Source organism: Cololabis saira, chromosome 18, assembly GCF_033807715.1.
Source record: "Cololabis saira isolate AMF1-May2022 chromosome 18, fColSai1.1, whole genome shotgun sequence".
NCBI lineage: Eukaryota > Metazoa > Chordata > Actinopteri > Beloniformes > Belonidae > Cololabis > Cololabis saira.
Window position 1 is genome coordinate 288,304 of NC_084604.1, and position 26,185 is coordinate 314,488.

The window sequence follows — 26,185 nt, forward strand, 5'->3', positions numbered from 1 at the left end:
AGAGCTGTATAATATTTTTATCCAGTCAATGAAAGATTCGCCAAATCCAAATTTATGCAAAGTTGCCAATAGAAACTTCCAATTTACCTTATCAAATGCTTTTTCCGCGTCTAAGGATATAATAGTAGTCTCCTGTTTATTGATACTCGAATAGTCTATAATATTTAATAATCTGCGAATATTAGTAGAGGAATGTCTACCTTTAATGAAGCCTGTTTGATCCGGATGTATCAAGGGGTGACTCTTTTCAGACGTTCAGTAAGGGCCTTGCTAATTATTTTAAGGTCTACATTTATCAATGAAATTGGGCGGTAGCTCGATGGGAGCAAGGGATCTTTGTCCGGTTTTAATAAAAGACTAATATTAGCAGAGTTCATATTTAAGGGTAAGCTTTTATTCTCCCTAGCATTTAGAATCATTTTATAAAATGTTGGTGCTAATATGCTCCAGAATTCCTTGTAAAATTCAGCTGGGAAACCATCTGGGCCCGGAGCTTTATTATTGGGCATATGTTGAAGAGCTTCATGGAGTTCTCCTATTGAGAGCGGTGAGTCTAAATTCGTAACCTGTTCCTGATGTAACTTCGGCAGATTAATGTCTCCAAGAAACTCATTAATGGATTGATCAGATGGTTCAATTTGTGACGAGTATAATTTATAGTAAAAGTCTCTAAAGACGGAATTTATTAAACAGGGGTCATGTGTAACTCCCCCTGACTGGTCCTTAATGGATGTTATGGTTGTTTTTTCTTTGTTTATTTTTAATTGATTGGCTAAGTATTTTCCCGATCTGTTAGCATGTGCAAAGTTTTCCAGGCGAAGCCTTTGTACTAGAAACTGTGTTTTTGCGTCAATTATTTTATTTAATTCTATTTTAGTTTTCCTTATTCTGTTAAGGATACGTTCGTCTGCAGAGGTCTGGAAGGCCTCCTCTAGCGTCTTTATTTCACATTCTAATTCTTTTGTTTTTAAGTTGTCTTTTTTTTTCTTATTTGAAGAAAAGGAAATTATTTTGCCTCGCATTACTGCTTTTCCTGCTTCCCATAGAACGCTTGCTGATATTCCCGGCTGGTCGTTATTTTGTAAAAATATATCCCATTCTTTCTTAAAAAAAATAATAAAGTCGGGGTCTTTGAGCAATGATGTATTAAATCTCCAAACTTTGGAGGATGATACGCTCCCCCTCTTCCCCAGAGTGAAAGAAACAGGTGCGTGATCGCTAATAATGATTGGGTGAATTTGTGATTCTGAGATATCTCTCATCAGAGAGCTACTGACTAAAAAATAATCTAACCTAGAGTATGAGTGATGAACGGCTGAGAAAAAAGTGTAGTTCCTAAGGGTTGGGTGTAAAGAGCGCCATGTACCGCAAAGACCCAGATCATTCATGTATTGCTTAACAATACTTGCTGACTGCCAACTCCTGTGTCCGCCTGCATTACTGAGCCTGTCCACTCCAGGGTCCAGAACCACGTTGAAGTCTCCTCCGATGATGACTGTGTTGTCTAGGTGAGCAGAAAGTGAGGTGAAAAAAGAGTGAAAAAACGAAGAGTCATCAACATTTGGACCATATACATTAGAAATACATAAATTCAAGCTTTGAATTTGCAAGACTAAAATTAAATATCTACCCTCTGAGTCAATGTGTGTGTCCTTTACGGTGAAATTTACTCTTTTATTAATGAGAATTGCTACCCCTCTTTGTCTGGATTTGTAACAGGCGGAGAAAACATGCGGAAATTGTGCCGTGGCCAATGCATCTACTGACGCTTTAACTAAATGAGTTTCTTGCAGTAGGACAATGTCTGCCTGCAGAGTTTGTATCTGGTTAAGAAGTTTTAATCTCTTTAAAGTGTTCCCGGCTCCGTTTACGTTCCAGGTGACAAACTTTAATTTATCCATAATCCAATCATTGAAAGTAACATTATATGTAAGTGGTAATGTTGCATGAGAAGCTGTTGTATGTGTGTGTGCCATGCTATGCTAAATGTGTGAAATGTGTGTTTGTACCAATTTACCAAACCGAGAAAGAAAGTGCAGCAGAGTGGGACATAGAGGGAAAAAAGAAAAAAAAAGGGGAAAGGGAGTGAGGTGGGGGGGAGGGAGATAATTCTAAACATGATAAAATAAAAAAAGAGAGAGAAAGGCAATCACCAGTGTGAGCCTATAACGTACCGAGACTAGCAGAGCAAGAATTATTAATACATTAATATATACCGAGAATGTTTTATGAAACTATATCTAATCTAATAACCAAGTGTTTATGTAACTATATCTAACCTAATCACCAGTTAGTGAGAAAGAAAGAGAGGAAAAGAAAGTACATTTTGTACTCATCCTTTTCAGAAGAGCCAGGGCGTGATGTTGGGGTCGCGGTACAATTGTCCGTTCACGAACAGCTTGTCCACGGTGATGACAGCACGAGATCCCTCCGTCATGAACCTCCTCCGGACCGGGAAGAGGACTCGGCGACGGTCCAGGATCTCCCGGGGGAACTGGTCATTCACGGAGAACGGCAGACCGCGCAGCTGTGGCCCCTGTCTCCGAACCGTCTCTTTGTGTTTATAGTGTTCTAATTTAGCAACAATGGGCCTGGGTCTCTGGGCTTCGGGTCTTCTTCCTCCTAGGCGATGGACGCGGTGAAACGTGATGGAGTTCGCCAGGTCTTCTGGAAGCTTCAGGTGGTTCCGGATGAAATCCTGGACGGATTGTTCAGGATCTTCATCAGGTTTCTCCGGGATCCCTGAGAACACCAGGTTGTCCCTCATGGAACGAGCTTGAAGGTCTAAAACGGCCTCCTTTAAAGATTTATTCTCATTCTGGAGCCGGCTAAAACCCTCTTACATAGATTTCACCGACTTCTTCAGACTGGTGTTTTCAGCCATCAATTTTTCCACCTGCTGGTTACCGTATTCCACCGCTTCTCTTAATGACTGGAATTCCTTGTGCAGGACTTCCACCAGGGATAAACGGGAGTCATGGGAGGCCAAGCGGGTGTCAATGGACCTCAGAATGTCCTCGGTGGTATTTCCTGGAGGAGAGATTGCTCCAGGGGAATCCTCAGGTCGGGAACGCTTCGGCGTGGAAGCAGCTGCGCCTCCAGACTTCTTCACCATGACTAATCTCTCAAAACACTCGTCTATGAATGGGTCTAAAGATTCGCTTTGCTCCAGGTTGGGTTCGTAACTATATAATCTAACTATAAACTACCCTTTCGTTATTTTAATCTGAGTATATAATCGTTTTTAAAGCATTTATTGAAAAACGAAAGTATTACCTCGCCATGTTGGATTCTGCTGCCTCGTAGAATCTCGCGATACTACCACATCCCGTGGTGCGTTCGCTGCTGCTGGGAAAGCTCCTCGCTGCTCCGCCACTGTTTTTGCTACGTGGAAACGGGGCCTAATATTGAGGGTAGAGCGGCGTGTCTGCATCCCCCCAGAGGGGCTGGATAACTTAAGCACCTGCTCCCAGACGTTGTCCAGAAGCTGCAGGGACCACAAGAAACCCTACAGTCTAGAGCCGGGTGCTCCGGTGGGACATGTGGAGCCGTGAGGTTTGGAGATGCAGCGCAATTTGGCCCAAATGGGAAGAGAAGGAATGTCAAATCTCTCCTGGATTGAAGAAGAAGGCGATGAAAAAGAGCTGAGACTGGAGAGTCGTCATCAGAACGCTGGCTGCTGCACGCCGGACCACCCGGACCGCCCGGACGCCAGTCCAGTGTTGGTTAGGACACGGCCTAAGACCAGTCCAGATGGCTCATGGTCCATGCCAGTAGAACTCAGCTACGAGTGTCAGTTCAGACGTTTCTACGGTGGCCGAGACCCGCCATTGCTGAAAATAAAAGTAACGCTGCAAACAGAAACAAACCCCGCTGCAAATCAAAGAAACGCTGCTGCAAATAAAATAAACGCTTTGCAAATAAAATAAACGCTGCAAATATAAAGAAACCCTGCTGCAAATAAAATAAATGCAAATAAAAAAGCCACAACGGAAGTGAATTACCGGGGACTATTTTTGCTGATGACCCGGTGTTTTTTACGTGAGAGGAGAAGAAGACGACGAAGAGGACGTAAGTGAAAAGGAAGAAATAAGAAGAGTGAGGAATAAGATGAACAACACCGGTGCATCGGCAAAAATAGTCCCCGGTAATTCACTTCCGTTGTGGCTTTTTTATTTGTGTCGTTTTTTTATTTTATTTGCAGCGGGGTTTATTTATATTTGCAGCGTTTCTTTTATTTGCAGCAGCGTTTATTTTTGTTTGCAGCATTTCTTTTATTTGCAGTGGCGTTTGTTTCTGTTTGCAGCGTTACTTTTATTTTCAGCAATGCCGGGTCTCGGCCACCGTACGTTTGTAGTCCACTCACTGGTCCATCAAGGATCATGCACAGCGTGTCACGTAGCAGAAGTACCTCTATCATTTCTCCTCTTTAAAGATTATAGTGAAGACTATACAGGATGTGTCTCCATAGCAGCATGGTATCTGTCGCTCGACATGATATCACGCTCAATCCTCCCATATCTGACGTCAGATATGTGCTGGATACCACTTCCTGTTGCCGGGATCTGGAAAATGTTCTGAATTTGCATGAGTCATTCGTACGGGAGGGGGGGGAGGTCAGAAATTATGATTCATTATGGTTCTGAAAACAACCCCCAGCGTGCTGCATTAGGTATTAGGGCCAAACTAAGACAAAAAAAAAAATGGAAATTACGACAATAAGGTCATAATATAATGATAATAAAGTCGTAAAATGACGAGAATAAAGTTGCAATATTAAATATATTATAAATACAAAAATATAACTTCACAAGATGCTCAATATTCCTCATTTTAACCCAGGGAGAAGACTGCTCTTCCTGTTAGAGTTCTCATAAATTCTCATGATATTATGACTTTATTCTCATAATATTTTGAGTTTATTCTCATACATTTCAACTTTATTCTCGTAATGTTACGACTTTATTCTCGTAATGTTACGACTTTATTCTCGTAATGTTACGACTTTATTCTCGTAATATTACGACTTTATTCTATTACGACTTTATTCTCGCAACATTATGACTTTATTCTCATAATTTTACAACTTTATTCTCATTATATTATGACCTTATTCTCGTAATTTCCAATTTTTTTTTGTCTTAGTTTGGCCCTAATACTCCGTCGTATGTATTTGTATTTTGTATGTATTTAATTATTTATTTGACAGGGACAATGCAGTCAAACATTGATACAAGCTTGCAGCTGATGTGATGCATGTAGAGTTTATAGCTAGTGCTAATTCTCTTCCACAACATTGCAGTATAATATGCAATTAATTTACATCAATTAAAAAGACCATACAATTCAATAATACAATAATGCAATATTGCATTTACATGATATAAAACCTTCCCTCACTCACTCTCCCACACAAATATACACTCTATTTGAAAGAATGAATGAATGAATGAATGAATGAATGAATGTTTATTTCGGTACATTTGTAACCGAAAGGGTGTAGGTAGAAGCCAGGCTTATATAAACCTCCTCCTTTTACTGGTACCTTACTTTGGTTACAGCAAATACAAAAGAGCAAAGCTCAAGACTTTGAAATGAATTATCAGTAAACTCAATATCCTATCATAGCAAAAATAAAGAAAGGCACAGAGCTCAAAACCCAAGAATAACTTAAATTTCCCATCATAGCAAAAATAAATAGCGCATAGCTCAAAAACCCCCAAAATAAACTTAAATTTCCCATCATAGGAAAAATAAAAAGTAGTGCATTGCTCAAAACCCAAAATATAACAGTACAGAAGTTGGCAAACTTAATTTTCCATACCATAACAAGAAATGACGTAAATTACGTTTTTTATAAAGTCTTTTAAGGCTGAATAGTGTACAAAATGATTTGATATTAACAGGACAAATAATAAAGTTCCTCTCATGTTGTATCTGGTCCCTCATTTTAAACAGATTCTGGACATGTGGAGGTAGAAGTTTTGTTTCTGGCTTTGTACATGGTTTGTATTGTAATATAATCAACTAAGTCCTTGAATTTCAGCATTTTTAAGCAGATGAATAATGGGTTGGTCGACTCACAGAAAGGTTTTTTACTGATGATTCTTATGGCTTTCTTTTGTAATAAAAATATTGGATTGGTATTTGTTTTATAAGTGTTTCCCCAGACCTCAATGCAGTATGTCATATATGGAGCTATCAATGAGTGATTAATGCATTTTGAGAGAGGAAATCTTTAGCTTTGTACAGAATTGCAATGGATTTTGACATTATAGATTGAACATGATTTATGTGCGATTTCCAGCTTAGTTTATCATCCAAAATGACTCCAAGGAATTTGTTTTCCGATACCATTTCAATTTCAGTATTAAAGCTGCAAGCAGCGATGAACGGGCCCTCGCACTCACGGCCACCGCCCCCCATAAGCATATCAGAAATGACACCACCCACGACTTCCTATGTCAAACCATTCAAAAGTTATAGCAGAAAAAAGGGACAACCAATCAGAAGAAGGGGCGGGGCTAATTAAGGCCAACGAAGCTTAAGAACTCATTACAGAATCCCATGACACCACCCACGACTTCCTATGTCAAACCATTCAAAAGTTATAGCAGAAAAAAGGGACAACCAATCAGAAGAAGGGGCGGGGCTAATTCAGGCCAATGAAGGTCAAGGACTCCATACAGAATCTGATGACACCACCCACGACTCTCTGTCAAACCATTCAAAAGTTATAGCAGGAAATAGGGACAACCAATCAGAAGGGGCGGGGGCGGGGCTAATTTTCGGGGGCGGGGCTAATTTTCGCCAATTATGGCTAAGGACTCAATACCGAGTCCCATGACACCACCCACGACTCTTTATGTCAAACCTTTCAAAAGTTATGGCAGAGAAAAGTATTCTAGTGGGCGCTGTTGAGCCGTTAGGCAACGCCCATTAATGCAAACCATGAAATATCAAATGTATCGACAGGCCTGGCTTTTCTTTAAGTTGCGACATGATACAGGTGTGTACCGATTTTTGTTCATGTACATCAAACCGTATTATGGGGCTTGAGGCGCAAAGTTTTTTCTGTCTGAACCAATCAGATGAAGGGTGGGCGCGCTTTTTGCCGTCTAGCGTCGCCACGGTAACGCTTTTGAAAGAGAAAAGTAATGCGTGGTGTCGGAGGATGGAGACGCACGTTTTGATGTATAACACACCTGGGTGCAAGTTACGGTTCGGGCGAAGAAGCGGCTGAAGGAATGGCATAAATTGCGCCAAAATTACATGATGAATTCAAACTGGCCGACTTCCTGTTGGGTTTCGGCCATGGCGCCAGGAGACTTTTCTTTAAGTTGTGCTATGATACAGGTGTGTACCGATAAAGGAAGATAAAGGAAGCTCTGAAAACCTTAACAAACCATGGTTTACTATAGAACTTAGGAAATCCGCTTTAAAGAAAACAAAGCTTTATAAAAGGCATTTACAAAGTCCTAGTCCTTTAAATTGTTAGAATTAGAAATAAATAAATGATCTATGGATAATATTGAAAGAATCACTCAACAAGAAAAAAAATCATCTATTCCAGCTAGGGCTGTTCGATTTTGCCCAAAAATAAAATCTCGATTTTTTTCTCTCAAAATCCGATTTTCGATTACGATTATTTTGTGAATTGACAAAAGGCAAAGAAATGATTTCAAATATGCAGTTTTTTTATTGAACATTTGCCCCATTGGACTTTAAGTGCAAACTTTGCTCTTATTAAACCAAAAAGGAATGAATAAAGTGCAAAACTCTGTAAAATAAGTTGAGAAAAAGTTTTAAAAAATATAATAAAATATAAAGTTTTATCTCTGAAAAAAGAAATCAAGGAACACGAGCCGGTCTACCCGGTGGCATGTTCCAACGCCCCCTCCTACACTAAAGAGCCTCTCCCATGGGGCACTTGTCGCAGGTATCAAGAGGTATTTCCATCAATCATTAATATGGTATCAATCATTAATATGTGTGCAGACAAGGTAAAAAAAAAAAAAAAAAAAGTGAAAAATCGATTTTACGATTTTCACGTTTTAACATCGTTCTAATTACATAATCGCGATTACGATTTAAAATCGATTAATCGAACAGCCCTAATTCCAGCCCAATCTACATTTCAGGATGGCGCATAAGATAACAGAGCATACACAAATTGCTAATAAATTCAATGATTTCTTTATAAATGTGGTTCCACGTCTTGCAAAACATATTGAAAATGTTCATGGTTCTCCTTCTAACTATAAATGAAGGTTATCCCTCTTTAAAGGGGACCTATTATGAAAAACATAGGAACATACAATGACATAGTTATGCTGATTCTTTAATATTTGTCTTTAAATTTGTCTCAAATCTTAACTGTCTGCTGTTTCTCATCATTTGGGGCAACTACCCGTCATGTGGGGTAACCAACGAATGGCAATTTTGTACCAAATTCGAAATTTAATGTCTATCAGTTTTGGTTCAAATATAAATCATTGGTATAGTATGCATAAATGGCTTTATGAGGGTGACACTTCCATTATAGATAAAATGTATTTAAAAATGGTTTTCAAAAATGAAAGGACACATGAGTCTATCTTTCTTGAAAAGTTAATTTAATTACTGATACTTATTAAAATATAAATTTTGTTAAGGAAATCTATTAATTTTGAGATAAATAACGGTCGCCCCAAATGACTTTTTTAAGGACGTTGCCCTATTAATGTAGGTTTAAAAACACTAAAATACCTTTGTTTTAAGTTTTCACATATATGCACACTACATTCCAAATGTTTGGAAAATGGCCAAATACATCTTTATTTTAAGTATTTTAAAAATAGGCCTCTCAAAGGCCTTATACATCATTGACCCACAACTGTGATTCAGGCTTAAAGCTCCCCTGCTACACGTAATTCAGGCAGCCAATCAGCACAGAGCCTCATTAACATAGCCCCCCCCTCCCCTCAGAATCCCTCATAGACAAGGTTAGAAACGGTAAAAATGAAGACATGGCCCAGAGGCTGAATTTCTCATTTATGTAGAAAAAACATTCAAAAGCTTGTTTTTAAGACATTCAATGCCTGTTTAAAATATACATTAAATGCCATAATAGGTCACCTTTAAATAATTTTTAAGCAAATGAAGCAACGGTAAATTCTCGCCAAATACAGTAAATTCCAGTTGTCCCTGAACGCACCAGGAGGATAATCGGTCTTTTTAGAATTACGACCGGTCCCTTAATGCATCTCATAGTCCTCCGCGGCGCTGCACGGTCCCGACCAGATCTCGGCTGAAAGCCGATAATAATATAATAAAATTGCCAAGCTGCTGTGAAATAAGGTGTAATACATGCACTGTAATTATTTTCTGTATAAAAATTGAATTTAAAAAGACGAGTTTGACTCAAAATCAGTGTGGTTTTATTTAAGTGGTCTCTGTGTCGGTAGAAATGAAAAAAGCGAGCTGCATGTCGGTTTACAGACATGCGCCGCCGAAATACATCGGTGAAAACTATTCCACAGGAATATTCCACCATAGAGTCTTAAGTCTTAGTCGACTCTACAATTATGCACACAATAAAAAAATACTTACATTAGGTTGGGAAAGGCTCGTGAAAACACTAGAGGATTCATGTGGTGTGAGTAACGTCAATACGGTGCGCACGCAACAACGTTCCCCCGCTCCCCCCCTCCTCCCTCCTCCTCGGCCTCCGCTCCGCTGCAGGAGCTGGCCGGCACACAGAGCCAGCTTGCTTTAAATCCAATGGATTTAAATAAATATTCATTAAAAATCTTGCGTTTTACGCACCTTAATGCCATCAAAAATATATTTTCACATCACAGTAAACAATATTTTTTACGAAGTTTACGAAGTTAATTGGACATGGCATGACAAAGATATGATTTAATTGTATATGAATACATTTTTGGAAAAAGAGAGTTACAAAGTTCTTCAAAAGCGATATGTACCAGCGTATGATTTTTTAGTCATGTCGAAATGTATCTAAATCTGACATTTTATTGTCTTAAGACCAAGCCTATGATTTTAAATTATTATTTTACCAAAAAATTCAGAGTGACGTAAAATGGCTGTTCCCTTCAAGTTATGACCACGATACTCAACACAGTTAATAAGGACGCTTATGATAATAATATGTGTCGATTGCATTAAGATTGGATGAACGAAACAGCAATAACAGCACATAATTTGATGAAAAATGTATACCTGACCAAAAGGAGGCGCTATGGAGTTCATCCAAGATTGTCATATCCACTTGTTCAGAATGGAAGCCTGATTAAATGTATTGATTTTGTGTCAATTTGGACCAAGTATTTCAAAGTTAAAACAACTTTTATGTTCATGGCGAGACACTGAAATTTGACTACCTCTAACGGCGACGCCCTTTGATAAAAACTTACAGTTTTCTCTGTCAGTCATCGTCAATGTCTTACCTATTATCTGACAAACTTTGAGATCAATAAACTGATCTTGCTTGGAGCAAAGATGCATAATAGAAGACATGACAATTCCTGGTGCCAACAGGTGGCGCTACAACCGATCCTGAATATTCCACAATAGATGGGATCAGGCTCAGACTAAAGTCATACACATACGTTTTCGACCACATTAAATAATGTATTGCTGAATTACAGCCAATTGATGTTTGATGGCGAGGCTTAAAAATGACCTCAAACTTCGCCGAATCACTACGGTCATGCCCTCTGGTAAAAACTTAAAAGCTTCGCAATTTAGCGTCGACCATGTGTCTAGATTGTACAAACCAAGTTGTGAGCCAATCCAATAAGATCTCTAGGAGGAGTTCGTTAAAATACGAGGCCTGGAAATGACCATAATTCATAAAAAATGCCATTTTCTGTTCAAAATGCCGGACCTCCTGTGTAACTTAGAGCATGGGTCCAAGAGACTTTTTTGTAGGGCTTTGTCTGATATAATAGACACATAAAGGTCATTGCTGTAAGTCAAACCATATTGTGGGGCTCGTCGAAAAACATAAAATAGGTGGCGCTATAGAGCTCATTCCTTGTCGACCCATGCCTGTCGCCCATAAAATACGCAATTTTACGCGACTCTGGAAGCGTGTGCAAAATTTGGTGAGTTTTCGAGCATTTTAAGGCCTCCAAAAAGGCAATTCATTTACGGCAAGAATAATAATAACAATTAAAGCTGCAAGCAGCGATGAACGGGCCCTCGCACTCACGGCCACCGCCCTCCATAAGCATATCAGAAATGACACCACCCACGACTCTCTATGTCAAACCATTCAAAAGTTATAACAGAAAAAAGGGACAACCAATCAGAAGAAGGGGCGGGGCTAATTCAGGCCAATGAAGGTCAAGGACTCCATACAGAATCTGATGACACCACCCACGATTCTCTATGTCAAACCATTCCAAAGTTATAGCAGAAAATCGGGACAACCAATCAGAAGAAGGGGCGGGGCTAATTAAGGCCAACGAAGCTTAAAGGAGCTGTATGTAAGAGCAATAATAAAACGAATCATAAAATGACCCCGATATGTCAACAGACATTTAAAAATCATGTTCATTTCAAATACTTATGTCACTGACAACAGCACTCAAGCCAGGATATTCCCGTTTAAAAAGAGGAGTTGCAGCCCTCAACTGATGTTTATGTTGTCATTTTTTGTTTTGGCCTGAAGCTCCACCCTCCACCTATCTCCCAATCACGAAGTCAGTATTGTTTCGGCATCCGGGTTGCCAGCTCGGCTCTAATTATCACAGCCATGGCAGCCTACGTTCCTGCTGCATGCTGCAGCCTACCTGGCAACCTCTGGTCGGGGGGAGGAGGGGGAGGGTACACGCCGCTCAACAATATTTTGAAAGTGACTGCAGTACCAGTTTTGGCCATTTCTTACAGACGGCTCCTTTAAGAACTCATTACAAAGTCCCATGACACCACCCACGACTTCCTATGTCAAACCATTCAAAAGTTATAGCAGAAAAAAAGGACAACCAATCAGAAGAAGGGGCGGGGCTAATTCAGGCCAATGAAGGTCAAGGACTCCATACAGCATCTGATGACACCACCCACGACTCTCTATGTCAAACCATTCAAAAGTTATAGCAGAAAATCGGGACAACCAATCAGGAGAAGGGGCGGGGCTAATTTTCACCAATTACGGTCAAGGACTCAATACCAAGTCCCATGACACCACCCACGACTCTTTATGTCAAACGTTTCAAAAGTTATGGCAGAGAAAAGTATTCTAGAGGGTGCTGTTGAGCCGTTGGGCAACGCCCATTAATGCAAACCATGAAATATCAAATTTATCGCCAGGCCTGGCTTGCATGCAAAATTTGGTGACTTTTGGAGAACTATCAAACATGGACCAATCAGATGAAGGGGAGGCGCACTTTTTGGCATCTAGCGTCGCCACGGCAACACTTTTGAAAGAGAAAAGTAATGCGTGGTGTCGCAGGATGTAGACGCACATTTTGATGTATAACACACCTGGGTGCACGTTACGGTTCGGGCTGAATTAACTGCCGAAGGAATGGCATAAATTTCGCCAAAATGACACAATTTATTCAAAATGGCCGACATCCTGTTCGGTTTCGGCCATGGCGCCAAGAGACTTTTCTTTTAGTTGTGACATGAGACAGGTGTGTAGCGATTTTCGTGCATGTACGTCAAACCGTATTGTGGGGCTTGAGGCACAAAGTTTTCCGGGGGGCGCTGTTGAGCCATTTTGCCACGCCCATTAATGCAAACCATGAAATATCAAATTTATCGGCAGGCCTGGCTTTGCCTGCCAAATTTGGTGCCTTTTGGGGAACTATCAAATATGGACCAATCAGATGAAGGGGGGGTGCGCTTGTTGGCGTCTAGCGTCACCACGGTAACACTTTTGAAAGAGAAAAGTAATGCGTGTAGTCGCAGCATGGAGACGCACATTTTGATGTATAACACATCTGGGTTCACGATACTGTTCGGGCTGAATTAACTCTCGAAGGAATGGCATATATTGCTCCAAAATTACGCAATTAATTCAGAATGTTCAAAATGGCCGACTTCCTGTTCGGCTTCGGCCATGGCGCCAAGAGACTTTTCTTTTAGTTGCGACATGATACAGGAGTGTACCGATTTTCGTTCATGTACGTCAAACCGTATTATGGGGCTTGAGGCGCAAAGTTTTTTCTGTCTGAACCAACCAGATGAAGGGTGGGCGCGCTTTTTGCCGTCTAGCGTCGCCACGGTAACGCTTTTGAAAGAGAAAAGTAATGCGTGTAGTGGCAGGATGGAGACGCACATTTTGATGTATAACACACCTGGGTGCACGTTACGGTTCGGGCTGAATTAATTCTCGAAGGAATGTCATATATTGCTCCAAAATTACGCGATTAATGCAGAAAATTAAAAATGGCCGACTTCCTGTTCGGTTTCGGCCATGGCGTCAAGAGACTTTTCTTTTAGTTGCGACATGATACAGGTGTGTACCGATTTTCGTTCATGTACGTCAAAGCGTATTATGGGGCTTGAGGCGCAAAGTTTTTTCTGTCTGAACAAATCAGATGAAGGGTGGGCATGCTTTTTGGCGCCTAGCATCGCCACGGTAACGCTTTTGAAAGAGAAAAGTAATGCGTTGTGTCGGAGGATGGAGACGCACATTTTGATGTATAACACACTTGGGGGCACGTTACGGTTCGGGCTGAATTAACTGCCGAAAGAATGGCATAAATTTTGCCAAAATGACACGATTAATTCAAAATGGCCGACATCCTGTTCAGTTTCGGGCATGACCCCAAGAGACTTTTGTTTAAGTTGCGCCATGATACAGGTGTGTACTGATTTTCGTGCATGTACGTCAAACCGTATCGTGGGGCTTGAGGCACAAAGTTTTCAAGGGGGCGTTGTTGAGCCATTTTGCCACGCCCATTATTGCAAACCATTAAATATCAAATTTTTCGCCAGACCTGGCTTGGGTGCAAAATTTGGTGACGAAAAAGCCTTCCTTTTGTCAGAATATTAATACAAATAAAAATTCCTGCAAATACAATAGGGCCTTCGCACTGCAAGTGCTCGGGCCTTAATAATAAACATCACAGATACAATAGGGTCCTCGCACTTTCAGTTCTCGGGCCCTAATAAACATCACAGATACAATAGGGTCCTCGCACTTTCAGTGCTCGGGCCCTAATAATAATAATATACATCACAGATACAATAGGGTCCTCGCACTTTCAGTGCTCGGGCCCTAATAATAATAATAATAATAATTAAAGCTGCAAGCAGCGATGAACGGGCCCTCGCACTCACGTCCACCGCCCCACATAAGCATATCAGAAAAGACACCACCCACGACTCTCTATGTCAAACCATTCAAAAGTTATAGCAGAAAAAAGGAACAACCAATCAGAAGAAGGGGCAGGGCTAATTCAGGCCAATGAAGGTCAAGAACTCATTACAGAGTCCCATGACACCACCCACGACTTTCTATTTCAAACCATTCAAAAGTTATGGCAGAAAATCGGGACAACCAATCAGAAGAAGGGGCGGGGCTAATTCAGGCCGATGACGGTCAAGGACTCAATACCGAGTCCCATGACACCACCCACGACTCTTTATGTCAAACCATTCAAAAGTTATGGCAGAGAAAAGTATTCTAGGGGGCGCTGTTGAGCGGTTAGGCAACGCCCATTAATGCAAACCATGAAATATCAAATTTATCACCAGGCCTGGCTTGCATGCAAAATTTGGTCACTTTTGGAGAACTATCAAATATGGACCAATCACATGAAGGGGGGGCGCGCCTTTTGGCGTCTAGCGTCGTCACGGTAACACTTTTGAAAGAGAAAAGTAATGCGTGGTGTTGCAGGATGTAGACGCACATTTTGATGTATAACACACCTGGGTGCCCATTACGGTTCGGGCCGTATTAATTCTCAAATGAATGGCATAAATTGCTCCAAAATTACGCGATTAATTCAGAATGTCCAAAATGGCCGTCTTCCTGTTCGGTTTCGGCCATGGCGCCAAGAGACTTTTCTTTTAGTTGCGACATGATACAGGAGTGTACCGATTTTCGTTCATGTACGTCAAACCGTATTATGGGGCTTGAGGCACAAAGTTTTTTCTGTCAGAACCAATCAGATGAAGGGTGGGCGCACTTTTTGGCGTCTAGCATCGCCACGGTAACGCTTTTGAAAGAGAAAAGTAATGCGTGGTGTCGGAGGATGGAGACGCACATTTTGATGTATAACACTCTTGGGGGCACATTACGGTTCGGGCCGTATTAACTGCCGAAGGAATGGCATAAATTTCGCCAAAGTGACACGATTAATTCAAAATGGCCGACTTCCTGTTCGGTTTCGGGCATGGCACCAAGAGACTTTTCTTTAGGTTGCGCCATGATACAGGTGTGTACCGATTTTCGTGCATGTACGTCAAAACGTATCGTGGGGCTTGAGGCACAAAGTTTTCAAGGGGGCGCTGTTGAGCCATTTTGGCACGCCCATTAATGCAAACCATTAAATATAAAATTTTTCCCCAGGCCTGGCTTGCATGCAAAATTTGGTGACTTTTTGGGCACGTTTAGGGGGGCAAAAAGGCCCTCCTTTCGTCAGAAAAATAATAATAATAACTAGAAAATTTCTGGAAATTTTGATATGGGCATGCCCTACCGCCCATTCGTCCCCTCTCGCTGCTTTGGTTTGGGGCTGTAGTGGTTGTGTTTAGGGTGGCTCTATGTCAGTTTGAGGTGTTTTTACGCTTGTATTTCATTCATTCCTGTGCTCCCAATAGTTATTAATGGGGCGCGCTTTTTGGCATCTAGCGTTGCCACGGTAACGCTTTTGACTGAGAAAAGTAATGCCCATCGAGGAACGATGGAGACGCATCCAACGATGTATGCCATGTATGGGTGCATGTTCCGGTTCAGGCTACGTTAACGGATAGGTTTTTTTTTCACCATGGTAAAAAACTCCATCCGAATGAATGGGGCCATGTGGCCTGGATTTTGACATAAAATTTCCTTAAATCCCAGCTTCACGAAATTTGAGTATGTTGAATTCCACAGCGTGCCGAGTCGGGAAACATTTGTACGATGTCTCTACGATAACCTGTTGCCTAGCAACAAGCGTCCAAAGTCAAACGGAAAAAAAAAAAAAATGAAAGGTCAATATCACAAAAACTGTAATACTTGGCATAATAAGGTTGTACTGTCGGTTAGGGACAATCGGGCCGAGTGTTTGAAAGTTTGAACGATGTCTCTACGATAAAGTTCGGCCGAGCAATAAGCGCGGGAATTTTCGCCTTTTTTTTTGCTTTTTGGCAACTAGCGTTGCCACGGTAGCCCCTATTACTGAGAAAAGTAATACCCATCGAATCACGATGGAGACGCATCCAACGATGTATGCCATGCATGGGTGCACATTGTGGTTCGGGCCGTATTAACGGACGAAAAAAGAGTGCGGAATAATAATAAGAAAAGGGAAACCTTTTCTAGATACTAATATATCGCCTTCATTTTCATGTTTTTCCTCGTTTTTCCGGCCGTGTTTTAGTTTTTGGGGATTTTTTTTTTCCACATCCGAGCGGGGTCATGCTGTACACCCGCTGGTGCGCAGTGGGACTTTTGCGACTTTAGCTTGTTAGCAACATTTCCTTTTGGGCCATTCTGGACGATTGCAATATGGTCATGCCATTACTTGGCATGCCCATAATAACGCGAAGAATTCCTACAGATACAATAGGGCCTTCGCACTGAAGGTGCTCGGGCCCTAATAATTAAAGCTGCAAGCAGCGATGAACGGGCCCTCGCACTCACGGCCACCGCCCCCATCAGCATATCAGAAATTACACCACCCACGACTTCCTATGTCAAACCATTCAAAAGATATAGCAGAAAAAAGGGACAACCAATCAGAAGAAGGGGCGGGGCTAATTCAGGCCAATGAAGGTCAAGGACTCCATACAAAATCTGATGATACCACCCACGACTCTCTATGTCAAACCATTCAAAAGTTATAGCAGAAAATCGGGACAACCAATTAGAAGAAGGGGCGGGGCTAATTCAGGCCAATGAAGGTCAAGGACTCAATACCGAGTCCCATGACACCACCCACAACTCTTTATGTCAAACCATTCAAAAGTTATGGCAGAGAAAAGTATTCTAGGGGGCTGTTGAGCCGTTAGGCCACGCCCATTAATGCAAACCATGAAATATCAAATTTATCGCCAGTCCTGGCTTGCATGCAAAATTTGGTGACTTTTGGAGAACTATCAAATATGGACCAATCAGATGAAGGGGGGCACGCTTTTTGGCGTCTAGCGTCGCCACGGTAACACTTTTTTTTTTCTCAAACATATTTTTATTGAATTTTCCCACAAAAATAGATGCACATACAAAGACACGGCAGAACTGTGAAATGCTCAGGCATCCAAGCCCCCATTTTAGCCCTCCCATCACCCCCCCACATACAACCCTCCCACCACCCCCCCACAAACAAGTCAGGTTGCACAAAGGTAAATGCTGTGTAACAGTAGATGGTCCATCATTCCTGGAGCAATAAAAAACAAAAACAGTAGCTGGAAGTCAGGTTTCAGTTCAAGGCGAATAATGAAGTGAGCAGCAGAAAATACATATGAAGGGAAGCAAACTTATCTCCAAACATACCCTAAATAATGTATTTAAAGAAGGAAACAATAATAATGTTAATACTAAGGGGATTTAAGTAGGGATGGTGCCATTGGTCTAAAAATTGGTAAAGTGTTCTAAGAAAGGCCCCCACACCTTATGAAATTTGTCTTTAAAGTTATGGATGGAATAGTATATTTTTTCCAGATTTAAGCAGGACATAATATAAAAACTTTGGTAAAATAGTCATTTTTATCGAATTAATTCGACCAGCCAGGGTGGTTGAGAGAGGAGACCATTGTGAAAGACACTTTTTTGTGTGATTTAACAAACTAATAAAGTTCTCCTTGAAAAGGTGCATATGTTTTTTCGTTATGGCAATGCCCAGGTAAGTGAATTTGTGTTTCACAATCTTAAAAGGAAAGTTGGTGTACCCCACCGCCGTCGACCCCTCACTGACAACGAAAAGTTCTGACTTATTCAGGTTTAGTTTGTAGCCTGAGAACTGGCTAAAATTGTTCAGTAAATCCAGCAGGACAGGTATTGAGCTATCTGGACGTGAAATGTAACACAAAAGGTCGTCCGCGTACAGAGACACCCTATGTTCAACACCATATCGCCATATACCAGAGATCCTCTCACAGTTCCGTATCGCTATCGCTAATGGCTCAATTGCCAGGTCGAATAAAAGCGGGCTTAGAGGGCACCCTTGTCGGGTTCCGCGACTGAGGGTAAAGGGCTGCGACAGCTGAGAGTTGGTCAGGACTGAGGCGACAGGGCATGAATATAAAAGTTTTATCCAGGTGATAAAACTAGGACCAAAGCCAAATCTATTTAACGTCGCAAATAAATACGCCCACTCTACCCGGTCGAACGCCTTTTCTGCATCCAGAGAGAGGACACATTCAGGAGCCCCCCCGGAGGGAGAGTACAGAATGTCAAACAGACGACGTATGTTAAAGTATGACTGTCGATTTTTGACAAAACCAGTTTGATCTTCTGATAGGACTGATGGTAGTATGCTTTCCAATCTACGGGCCAAGACTTTGGACAAGATTTTGGTGTCAACATTTAGTAAAGATATTGGCCTATATGATGAGCACTCAGTCGGGTCCTTGTCCTTTTTGGCAATGAGTGTGATACACGCCTCATAGAATGAAGTCGGGAGTTTGCCTTGTTTGAATGAGTCAGATAGAGCTGCACTTAGGTGAGATGAAAGAAGAGGGGAAAACGCCTTGAAAAATTCTGCTGGAAACCCGTCTGGCCCAGGGGATTTACCGGATTGCAAGCAAAGGATAGCTGCAGCAACCTCCTCCTTTGTTATTGGTTCTTCTAATTTCATTTTGTTATCAGTGCAAAGTGTAGGGATACTGGGGTCATTTAAAAAATCATTCATCGAATTAGTGTTAGAAAATCCAGAGGTGTAAAGTTTGGAATAATAGTCCCTGAATGCATTATTGATCTTTACATGATTCGAAGTGATAGTCCCATCTTCCATTTTAACTTTTGTTATGTGCCCCTTTGATTTAAGTCCCCTCAGTTGACTAGCCAACAATTTCCCTGATTTATCACCATGGATGTAAAACAAGCTCTTACTTCGCAACAGTTGACGTTCAATTTGGTATGTCGAAGCCAAGTTGAATTTGGTTTGGAGCTCCACACGTTTATTATAAAGATCTGGGTCTTTGACAAGGGAGTATTTCTGATCTATGTCCTTGATTTGCTTGGCTAGATCTAAGCGTTCTTGCATGGCCTTCTTCCTCATATTTGCAGTAAAGGAAATTATTTGCCCCCTAAGGTATGCTTTAAATGCATCCCAAACTACTAAAAGGGATATATCGGGGGTGGCATTAGTCTGAAAAAAGAAGGTTATATGTTCCTTTATGAATTTGGTAAATTTAGCATCCGAAAGTAAGGACGAATTAAAACGCCAATGCCTTTTAATTTGAGGAAGATTAGGTAGTGCCAGGGATAATATGACAGGGGCGTGATCTGATATCACTATACCCTGATAGGTGCAGGACCGAGCGTGTGGTAGCAACTGATCATCGATAAGAAAATAATCGATCCTCGTAAAAGTATGGTGGACATGTGAGAAGAATGAATACTCCTTTTCATTTGGATGGAGGAAGCGCCATACATCGGAGATGCCATAATTGAGAAGGAAAGACTGAATGAATGAGGCGGACTTACTCACTGAGTCGGGTTTGGGGGAGGAACGGTCCAGCACAGGATCTAACCAGCAGTTAAAATCACCGCCAAGAAGGAGAGAGTATGAACTCAGATCAGGGAGGGAAGAAAAAAAATGATCAAAAAAATGTACATCATCTACATTTGGGGCGTATACGTTGGCAAGCACTATATTCATGTCATATAGTTTCCCTGTGACGATGATGAAACGGCCGTTAGTATCTGATACAACATTATGATGCACAAAAGGAATATTTGGGTCTATAAGAATCGAAACTCCTCTTGCCTTCGCTTGAAATGAAGAGTGGAAGTGCTGCCCCGCCCACCGGGCCATTAAGCGAGAATTATCAGACCCCCGAATATGTGTTTCTTGCAAAAAGACAAAAGCTGCTTTAAACTGTCTGATGTGAGAAAATATTCTCCTCCTTTTCACAGGATGATTTAAACCCTTAACATTCCAGCTAACAAGATTTAATACTCTATCCAAATTCTTCAGCTAATGGCATAGGCTGATGAGTACAAATAGTATCAAAACTCCAGGTAATGAATCCAGGACACACACATGAAAAAAGAAATGAACAAATTACTGGCTGTGCAATACTTGTATGGGCCAACAAACAAGTATTAGCCTTGAAAACAGAACCCCCCACCCTCCCACCCCCCCAGACAGCTGCCAAAGAACATAGCAGCAAGCTCTCCCCCCACATACCAAAAAAAAAACCTTCCTGTCGTTAATGACATCTTCTTGCTCCTTATTGCAATGTAAACGTGCACTCTACACTCCTAACAACAAATTTCAACAATGCTGGGCACATTAATAAAGAAGCAAAGGGAAAAAAAAAGGAATAGATAAAATTAAAATACCTCCGTAGCACCAGCACTGTGAGATCAAATTATAATATTAATAGCAGTAATAATAATGACTCAGTAATAAAAGAAAAAGCAATAGGCCTACTACTAATGAAAAAAGTTAAGTAATAATAAAACAAGAGAAAAAAAAGTATTCGGCTTTGAAAATTAAGCTTCACATACTGTACAGCGTGACAATTCACTGAATTGGGTCTACTCACGTCCGCACTGCAACTTTGAAAGTGAGAGAGAGAAAAAAAGGAAAAAAAAAAATTTTTTACAGTGAAGAGTCAGCGTTCCCGGCTGCAAACCTCAGGTGTTCGCACGTCATTCACGGTGCAGAGGATGGAGAAGGAAGGCTGCCGATGTATCTCCGAGCCTCCTCAGCTGACCGCAGCCACTTCTTTTCCCCGCTGGAAAGCGTGATCCGGAGCCTCGCAGGAAAAAGCAGAGACGGCCTGAGCCCGCGGCGGTATAACTCCGCCATCACCTCCCGGTACTCGGCACGCTGGCTCAGAACCTCGGGGCAATAATCCTCCACGATCCTGATCGGTTGGTTGCGGTACTCCAGCTTCCCCTTCCGCCGGGCCTCGCGAATCAGGAGCTCTTTAACCTGGTATCGGTGCAGACGGATAATGACCGGCCGCGGTCTCTGCCCCGCGGCCGGTCATTGGAGCGATGGGCTCTATCAAGCTCCGGTGCTGATGAGAGCGCCTCCCCAAAAACTTCCCGCAGCAGGTCGGAGAAAAATTGTGTGGGTCGTTCACCTTCAATGGACTCCGCCAGGCCCAGGATGCGGATGTTTTGCCTCCTGCTGCGGCTCTCCAGGTCCACAACTTTCGCCGTCAGCTTCGTGTTGCTCTCCCGAAGACCCGAGCAGGTATTTTCCAGCTCACTGACACGCTGAGTTAGATCATCCGAAGCAAGCTCAAGTGATGAAAGCCGTTGCCCGTGTTCATCAACCACGGACCGGACCTGCTCAAACTTATTTTCGAGTTGGCTGAAAGAAGCTTTGAAGTCCGCGGCCAGAGCTTCCCTGTGTTGGTCGAGTAGCTGCGACATGTCCGCCATTGTTACTGGTAAGCTGGCCGCACTGGCTTGTTCGTCTTTCTTCCCAGATTTACCACGATGTGAAGACATTTTGAACCAAAGTGGTTTAAAAATGTATAATATTTGACTTAGACCGCCCAGACTATGAAATAGTGGAGTGAAAAAGTGAAAAGTTTAAGGCGCAGACAGGAGCCCTCACACGTGCGTCTACGCCATGAGGCTGCAAACCGGAAGTCACGGTAACACTTTTGAAAGAGAAAAGTAATGCGCGTAGTCGCAAGATGAAGACACACATTTTGATGTATAACAAACCTGGGTGCACGTTACGGTTCGGGCCGTATTAATTGCCGAAAGAATGGCATAAATTGCGCCAAAATTACACAATTAATTCAAAATGGCCGACTTCCTGTTCGGTTTTGGCCATGGCGCCAAGAGACTTATCTTTAAGTTGTGCCATGATACAGGTGTGTACCGATTTTCGTGCATGTACGTCAAACCGTATTGTGGGGCTTGAGGCACAAAGTTTTCCAGGGGGCGCTGTTGAGCCATTTTGCCACGCCCATTAATACAAACCATGAAATATCAAATTTATCGCCAGGCCTGCCTTGCATGCAAAATTTGGTGACTTTTGGGGAACTATCAAATATGGACCAATCAGATGAAGGGGAGCGCGCTTTTTGGCGTCTAGCGTCGCCACGGTAACACTTTTGAAAGAGAAAAGTAATGCGTGTAGTCGCAGGATGGAGACGCACATTTTTATGTATAACACATCTGGGTTCACGATACGGTTCGGGCCGTATTAATTCTCGAAGGAATGGCTCATATTGCTCCAAAATTACGCGATTAATTCAGAATGTTCAAAATGGCCGACTTCCTGTTCGGTTTCGGCCATGGCGCCAAGAGACTTTTCTTTAAGTTGCGACATGATACAGGTGTGTACCGATTTTCGTTCATGTACGTCAAACCGTATTATGGGGCTTGAGGCGCAAAGTTTTTTCTGTCTGAACCAACCAGATGAAGGGTGGGCGCGCTTTTTGGCATCTAGCGTCGCCACGGTAACGCTTTTGAAAGAGAAAAGTAATGCGTGTTGTCGCAGGATGGAGACGCACATTTTGATGTATAACACACTTGGGGGCACGTTACGGTTCGGGCTGTATTAACTGCCGAAAGAATGGCATAAATTGCGCCAAAATTACACAATTAATTCAAAATGGCCGACTTCCTGTTCGGTTTTGGCCATGGCGCCAAGAGACTTATCTTTAAGTTGTGCCATGATACAGGTGTGTACCGATTTTCGTGCATGTACGTCAAACCGTATTGTGGGGCTTGAGGCACAAAGTTTTCCAGGGGGCGCTGTTGAGCCATTTTGCCACGCCCATTAATACAAACCATGAAATATCAAATTTATCGCCAGGCCTGCCTTGCATGCAAAATTTGGTGACTTTTGGGGAACTATCAAATATGGACCAATCAGATGAAGGGGAGCGCGCTTTTTGGCGTCTAGCGTCGCCACGGTAACACTTTTGAAAGAGAAAAGTAATGCGTGTAGTCGCAGGATGGAGACGCACATTTTTATGTATAACACATCTGGGTTCACGATACGGTTCGGGCCGTATTAATTCTCGAAGGAATGGCTCATATTGCTCCAAAATTACGCGATTAATTCAGAATGTTCAAAATGGCCGACTTCCTGTTCGGTTTCGGCCATGGCGCCAAGAGACTTTTCTTTAAGTTGCGACATGATACAGGTGTGTACCGATTTTCGTTCATGTACGTCAAACCGTATTATGGGGCTTGAGGCGCAAAGTTTTTTCTGTCTGAACCAACCAGATGAAGGGTGGGCGCGCTTTTTGGCATCTAGCGTCGCCACGGTAACGCTTTTGAAAGAGAAAAGTAATGCGTGTTGTCGCAGGATGGAGACGCACATTTTGATGTATAACACACTTGGGGGCACGTTACGGTTCGGGCTGTATTAACTGCCGAAGGAATGGCATAAATTCCGCCAAAGTGACACAATTAATTCAAAATGGCCGACATCCTGTTCGGTTTCGGCCATGTCGCCAAGAGACTTTTCTTTAAGTTGTGTACTGATACAGGTGTGTAGCGATTTTCGTGCATATACGTCAAACGGTATTGTGGGGCTTGAGGCACAAAGTTTTCCGGGGGGCGCTGTTGAGCCATTTTGCCACGCCCATTAATGTAAACCATTAAATATCAAATTTTTCGCCAGGCCTGACTTGCATGCAAAATTTGGTGACTTTTTGGGCACGTTTAGGGGGGCAAAAAGGCCCTCCTTTCGTCAGAAGAAAGAAAGAAAAAAGAAAAAAAAAAAAAATTCCTACAGATACAATAGGGCCTTCGCACTGAAGGTGCTCGGGCCCTAATAAAAATTCCTGCAAATACAATAGGGCCTTCGCACTGCAAGTGCTCGGGCCCTAATAATAACGCGAAGAATTCCTACAGATACAATAGGGCCTTCGCACTGAAGGTGCTCGGGCCCTAATAATAATAAACATCACAGATACAATAGGGTCCTCGCACTTTCAGTGCTCGGGCCCTAATAATAAACATCACAGATACAATAGGGTCCTCGCACTTTCAGTGCTCGGGCCCTAATTATTTATTGTTAGGTTTCTGCTTAAACTCACCGGCTTATTCCCAAATATGATGCATTTTGTTTTACCAAGATGAAGTGATAATTTGTTTGAATCAAACCATTGTTTGACCGTATTTACAGATGAGTACAGTTTAGATTTTTCTTTAACCAGGTTTTAGTTTTGGTGCTGAACATGTTAAACTCTGAGATGGATTTAATTTCTGATGGCAGAGAGTTCCAGAGTTTACAGCTCTTATAGGAGAAGGCTGACTGTCCCAAAGTCGTGGTTTGAGGAGGTTCTGGTGACTCTGTTGCTGTTTTGTCTCTCAACAAATCGACAAAGTGGCTGAGGTGCTAAGTTGTTTATACACTTAAAAATTAATGAAAGAAAACATAAATCACTAAAGCTTTCAAAGCTTACTAAGTTATATTTTTTGAGGATGTGTCAGTGGTGGTACCTGACTGTTTTTCCATCCATTATTTTTAAATTTTGATTATATAAGCAGATGTTTGGTGGCCGTGGGAGCTGCTTGAGCCCAAACTGTCAAACAGTATGAAATGTGTGAGAAAATCCTGTAGAGCAGAGGGTATGTACTGGCTGCGTTTACATGGGAAGTTTAATTCCTCTTTAATTCAGAATTAAAATTAAATCCGATTTAAAATGAGTAAAAATTACCATGTAAACACCTAATTTCGAATGAAAATGGCCATTCTGAATTAAACTTAATTCCGAAATAAGTGGCTGGTTTATTCTGATTTTAAATCCGAATAGAATAATTCCGTGATCATGTATCCACTCATTCCTCTTTAAATTAATTCTGGTCTTTCTTTCTGCTCGTTCCCTCGCCCGTCTGTCTCCATGACGCTTATATTCCGCGCTGGGCTGGTTTTCCTAACAAAGTTTCAAGATGGCAGCACGCAGTGAACGCTGGTCAAGAGCAGAGACCATTTATTTAATAAATAGAAATAATTAAAAGAACAGATGGAAACAGGAAACATCAAAATTGTGAGCTTTTCAAAGTTGAAGCGGCTAAGTTAGTTTTTCTTCCGGTAGTTTAACTTCAGGTCCGCCCCCCTATCCAATCAGAACCTTCCCAACCCCCAGACCTGGAGAGGAATTGGAGAAAGACCATCAAACGTGTTTTCCATAAACCGTAAACCTCAATTCAGAATTACTATTTCCATGTAAACTTGAAGGAAAATAGTTTAATTCTGAATTATTTAATTCTGAATAATTAATTCCGAATTAAAAAACATCATGTAACCGTGGCCACTGTTTGATTAACTTAAAGCAGTTTAAATTACTTTGTATTGTTTTTGAGATTTTCCTTATATGTTTATCGAATTTAAGTCGGGGGTCAAGTCCCAATCCAAGGTATTTAAATTCTGGTACAGTTTGTATTTTTTCATTTTGTAAATTTATATGAAAACTTTGTTCTGGGTTTATTTTTTTAATAGAGAAACACATTGCCACCGTTTTTGAAAGACTAAGCACCTTTTCCCTCCAATTCCCACATGCTTTAAAGGGGACCTATTATGGAATTTAATGTATATTTTAAACAGGCCTTGAATGTCTTTAAAAACAATCTAAAGCTTGTTTTTTCTACATAAATCAGAAATTCAACCTGTGGGCCATGTCTCTAGTTTTACCGCTTCTAACCTCCTTCTCTATGAGGGATTCTGAGGGGGCGGGGCTATGATAATGAGGCTCTGTGCTGATTGGCTGCCTGAATGACGTGTAGCAGGGGAGGGAACAAAGCCTCTCTGGGCTGAAGAGCAACAGCTGCGTACACAAAGCTGCCCCATGCGATGCAAGCGAGCGTCAGTGACAAAATCAATTCCATAAAGCCTGAATTACGGTTCTGCGTTAAATCGACACGTAC

General features: G+C 41.8%; 1 protein-coding gene across 1 annotated transcript in view; it reads left to right on the forward strand.

Annotated features, from left to right (window-relative positions):
• nt5dc1 (5'-nucleotidase domain containing 1) overlaps positions 1-26,185 on the forward strand; it is a 220,510-nt gene that overhangs the window by 179,714 nt on the left and 14,611 nt on the right. The window lies entirely within an intron of this gene.